This window comes from Stegostoma tigrinum, chromosome 24 (assembly GCF_030684315.1).
Source record: "Stegostoma tigrinum isolate sSteTig4 chromosome 24, sSteTig4.hap1, whole genome shotgun sequence".
NCBI lineage: Eukaryota > Metazoa > Chordata > Chondrichthyes > Orectolobiformes > Stegostomatidae > Stegostoma > Stegostoma tigrinum.
In genome coordinates this window covers 12,855,054-12,860,525 of record NC_081377.1, presented here as the reverse complement: position 1 = coordinate 12,860,525, position 5,472 = coordinate 12,855,054, and the positions used below count along the sequence as shown (strand labels likewise).

Below are 5,472 nucleotides of genomic sequence, written 5' to 3'. Positions count from 1 at the left end.
GAAAATGAAAGAACACCGTAATAAAGCATGTAAGTTCTTAAGGGGATTGACAAGGTAGAGAGAGAGAGATTGTCCCACAAGACAAAACAATCTAGGACCAGTGGGATTAATCTCATAATTAGAGGCCACTCATTTAAGATAAAGACGAGGAAGATGAGCACAATGTTCACCATCTGAAACATTTAGGCCATTCACCACCAATGCACATTGGTAGCATCAAAAAGATACATTGCAGTAGCTCAACAAGTATTCTTTGATGGCACCTTCCAAACCTAAAATCTCTACTATGCAGAAGTACAAAGACAAAAGAAACATGCAACACCACAACCCTAGGTTTCCCTCCAAGCCAAATACCAATCTGACTTTGAGCCATATCACCCTTCTTTCATTACTGGATCACCATTATGGAAATTCTGGAATTTCCTAACAAACAGCATTATTGTTGTCTCTACCTCAAAGATGGAAGTGGTTCAAGAAGGCAGCTTGCCATCACCTTCCTGAGAACAATTAGGAATAGACAACATTTGCCTGCCTAGTTAGTAAAGAGATTGATTTCCTTGGAGCCCCAGGTAAGGACTTGCCAATGGAATCTTTTCAACTGGGACCAATGTGTTGTAGCTGCCACAGGCTGCCCAGAAAAGTCTCCTGTTCTCACCATCTGTCATTCTTATTTCAGAGGGATTTTCAAGTTGACAATCAATCATGCTTTGACTCATCATGACCTCTTCCCCTTCTCTTAGAAAGTCCCATGAGACAAATTATTGTTTTCTTCAATCCCAGACTTGTGGGTATTGAGGTGAGTAAATGTTCCAATGCTGATCCACAACACCCTACAGCAGCTAGAGCAAATGGTGTTTAATCAGGTGGGTGGGTGGGCACTGGAGTTTCCATTTGCTCCTTCCACTTTTTACGTTTTGTTTCCACCAGAGCTTGTTAGAGATGTGAGAGATGGTTGACACTTTTGTGATGTTTCTTCTCCAGTTTAGATAGTCTTTGGTAAGAGATTTCCTGAGTCAGCGGGGTTTTGAATTTTCGCACGGAGGCTTTGTGGATGTCCTTGAAGTGTTTTCTCAGCCCTGCTGGTAACTGTTTGCTGTGATGAGGCTCAGAATAGAAAGCATTCTTTGGAAGTCTTATGTAAGAGATGAAGACAATGTCATTGACAGCCTCAGGACCCTGGAGCAACTTTGTGATGATGTCATGAAACAGTATCATGTAGATGGATATAGAATGCAACACATTCAAATAGACCAGGCTGTAATGGTCTAAATTGGTGGAATTTACAGTAGAGTGGGTCACACAGTTGCTCCTGAGATTGCAGGCTTACTTCTAGATTTACTTCTGGATTTCTTATAGTTGGTATGTTACATTTGAATAAATACATGAATAAGAAATATTTGGAAGGAAATGGGCCAAGCACAGGCAGGTAGAACGAGTTTAGTTTTGGATTACGGTCAGCACAGACAGGTTGGACTAAATGGTCTAATTTCATTCTGTATGATTCTATGACTCTATAGTTTCAAATGACAGTCTTAAAAACACGTGAATATGAAAACATGAAAATAGATTAGTGCTTACTTAATATAGCTAATATCAGAACTTAATGTGTCTAATTACCATGCTTAGTGTATATTTAATATAAATATTATAATAAATGTTTAGTTTAACAGCTAAGACTGATATTAGTCTTGTCTTCAACAATTTTATATTGACCTCAAATTCATGGTGGGATATCAAACTACTTGAGAAAGGAGATGTAGTGAGCCCAATATAAATGATTAACAGCAGTTAGTGCCTCAATGTTACAAAGGTTGGCCAGGCAGAGGACACTGATATTAGAGCACCTATTTTATAACTGGGTTGACAAGATTTCTACAGGGATTTGAGGTATCTTTTACTCATTGCCTAGGTCTGTGACAGATACAGAAAGGCTAATGGTTTATCATAGATATTGATGGTTCAGGCACAGAGTTGTGCAGCAGAAGCTTCTTGTCTTCCAGATGTATAGCCTAAAGCCCATTATGTTATATACTGCTGTAAATGCATCAACCAGGTTTGGAGGTCTACCTCAGACTGTGCATACAACATTTAAATGCCATCTGGTCCCTGCAGTTCAATGATATAGAGTGGCGGGCCCTTTGACCTGGACTGGAGACAATGCAGATTGAAACATTTCTCACTCAGCCAATGGAGAAGATCCAATCCAATCACAGATATTTAGTAGAGTGTTATAGCAAGGGAGGTGGAGAAGACTGCTGGCTTAATTTTACAGTCTTACTTGACTTCAGATACACAAGTCTTGCTTCCGTTGTGGATCCATTGCTGATCCATTTCATGCCATCATGGCAGCAGGCAGAGAATGGTAATAATTTGCTGTGGATAGCCAAATTAGTGAACATTGTTTCAGAATCCCTCCAAGTTGACAGAGCTGGAGGCTACATAAGAGACACACTTGCCTTGGTAATCAAGTACTGGGATGAATGTTGAACCCAGAACTTCCAGCACTGAGGTAGGTTTGCTACATACTGTACCACTAGGCCTCCATAGATGGGAAAGTAAGCTGTGAGGAGGACACAAAGAGGCTCAAAATGAATATATTTCCATTAAGTGATATAGAAAGAAGTTGATGGATGGCATTTTTCTTTAAATGATAACAAAAAGGATAAAAAAGAAAAGATTTAAATGTCTATGTATATGATCATAGAATATTAACGAGGAGACACAACAGCAATTTGGAAGCACTTTACAATGAAATACAACAATAAGAAAGTCTTTCTCTCATTATATAAGGCCTTGCTTGTACCAGAACTGGAACACCATGTGAGGTTTTGGTCTCCCTTCCAAACAAAAGAATATTCATGTGGTAGAGACACAGCAATAAACTTAAAGGGATAATTTCCAGTATGATTGGGTTGGGCTGTAAGGACAGTTTGATTGAAATTAGGCCTCATTCTCTAGGGCTTACCAAGTATGAGGTGATCTCACTGAAATATATTACATTCTTAGTGGGCTTAAAACAGTACATTCTAAATTGTTTTATTTTTCTACAATTATAGCCTTGTAATTGGAGATTTTATGAATACATTGAGTTTCATTTGTAACATAGTGGTATAAATATATGTAGTGCCATTTGGATCTTGTAAGTATGGGGATTCTTTAGGACTTAATGTGTGTGTGAAGGGAAATGCTTCTGGCCTACCAAAAAGAGTCTTGTAGAGCAAACAAAATGTCTTTTATTTCGTCTCTGCAACTGTTTGCAGGTTATTGGAATAGGCTCTACTTTTCTACAAATACAGTGGGGAAGAGTTAGTTTTAGGTCTGTCTTCCATAAGATGCATCAATACTCTCCCACCAAATGCTCATGACATCATCAAAGTGTGTGGCGCTTATTGGATTTCATCAAGTATTAACCCTTTCAGATCCTTCCAAACCTATGTACTTCAGTATCCATTGCATTGAGTTTAGCATTTTGCTGTTCTAGCCTTAAGTCATGCTCCGAGATATAATGATATTGATTGATATAGTCAGTGTTTGATCATTGACAACATAGGAATACAGCAAGGCTTACATGTGCAAAATCAACTTTTGTAAATGATTGGCCTTGAAAGAACTGGGTTCACTCAAAAATGTCGAGAACAGTCAGGAATAGCAAATAGTAAAGTATCTGTTTTACAGTATCAAATTTAACAGTCAGGAAATCTGTTTTGTGCCAAACCCAGTTAATGTTTGCAAAACATTGTAATGTGGCTGCAAAAATGAACTTAAAACATTTAGTTCACATACCACTGGCGATAAGAGTTTCATTGTTCATTTTGTTGTCATTGCCTCTTCTTCCCCATTAGCTTGTTCCAGCTTTCTCATAGTAAGTGCAGCCCTTCCTGATTTGTCCGGGAGAAGATCATTGTGTCAGGCAGTAGATTAAAATCACTTAAACATCAGGTAGTGACTTGACTGCCAAAAAGAAAATTTATACCATCAGTATTTAAAGTATCTTCTCAAAAAATAGTTAAGATTTTGCTTTTAGCTTTTAAGCAGGAATAATGACTATTAAGAATGCTGTCATGCATTTAATAAACATAAAATTCTTTCTTTAATCCTGCTTTTTTTGTCCATAATGGTTGCTGCCTAGTTATAACCAATAATGGTGGTGTAAAATGATTCTGATTGCCTTTATCCACTGTCTCACATGACAGCAGGACACAGATTTACTCATCTGTGGGATGTCTATCTGTTTCTAGAATCTTGAAAATGTTTTCCTTTTAGAATTTGTTTCATGGATATCTCACTGGGGAATCAATGGCATCTGATATCTGGCAAAAACTTAAGTCTTCATCAAAATTAACTGCAGATATTTGTTGAAATATTAGCTGTCTATTTGAACTTTTTCTCCTCAACTCCGTGGCCCTGACCAAAACTTGCTTATGAAAAGAGAATTTAATGCATGCAACTAGCAGACTGGATCTTGGTGCGAGGGGGATTTTTAACCCACCCTGATCCTGTTGCCTGCAACTAGGGACCTCATCGAGAGCCACCGAAACCAGCCAATAAGATCCTTGTTTAAATGTGTAGGCTGGCTCTTGATGATGTTATTGGAACCAGGAAACCATATTAATCCTTGGCCTATACAAGGAAGTCATTAGGATTTCACTGCCAAAGCCAATTCTGTTAAGGAATCGAGACACAATTTTTTGTTGTTTTCATGTAAGCAGAAAGAGAAGGAGAACTATAGACTTCTAACCATGGCTTCCCTCCCATTCTCAAGTCTACATTTATTCTCCAAAGTCCATAAGGCTGTCCTCCACAACACCACTGCAACCACGAGCACTTCGGTCTATACCGGAGACTCCTGCTGCTTCAACTCCCACTTTCTTACCTCTTCTTCACCAGCTCCAATTTCCTGTTGAATGGTGAAGCACCTAAAATTGCTTTATCCTTCTGGCCACCTTATTTGGATTGTCGTAAAAACTGAAAAGTGACCTCATAGGCATTTCTGCATGCAATCTTGGGGAAAGAAAAAATGTCACTTGGACTTAAGAAAATTTCATTTAACCAACTCTGCTCATGAGAACTAAAAAACAGAAATTGGAAAACCTTTGACTGAAGATGGGAACCATCCATTTAGGCAGTGAAGTGTCTATTAATTTAGGACATACCACAAGGATGGATGTAAAGGCAGTGGTGTGAAATACAGGAGATCATGAGAAGAAACATCCAGGGAAATATGAAATCTGTTAAGAATTAGGTTCTGTCTCTGTAAAGAATTTTAATCAGTATCAATACTATAGAGACTTCGGTACTACAAATAAAATTCTTCAAGTTCTTCAAGGACCGCAACTTTCCCCCCACAGCGGTCGAGAACGCCCTTGACCGCGTCTCCCGCATTTCCCGCAACACATCCCTCACACCCCGCCCCTGCCACAACCGCCCAAAGAGGATCCCCCTCGTTCTCACACACCACCCTACCAACCTCCG

General features: G+C 39.0%; 1 long non-coding RNA gene across 1 annotated transcript; it reads right to left on the bottom strand.

Annotated features, from left to right (window-relative positions):
* Nucleotides 1-2,456: 2,456 nt before the first annotated feature.
* Nucleotides 2,457-5,161, bottom strand: LOC125465118 (uncharacterized). The gene is made up of 3 exons (XR_007250169.2): nucleotides 4,874-5,161; nucleotides 3,784-3,951; nucleotides 2,457-2,560 (listed from the first exon to the last, which is right to left on the bottom strand). It is a non-coding gene; the product is annotated as an uncharacterized LOC125465118 (long non-coding RNA).
* Between the last annotated feature and the right edge of the window lie 311 nt (nucleotides 5,162-5,472).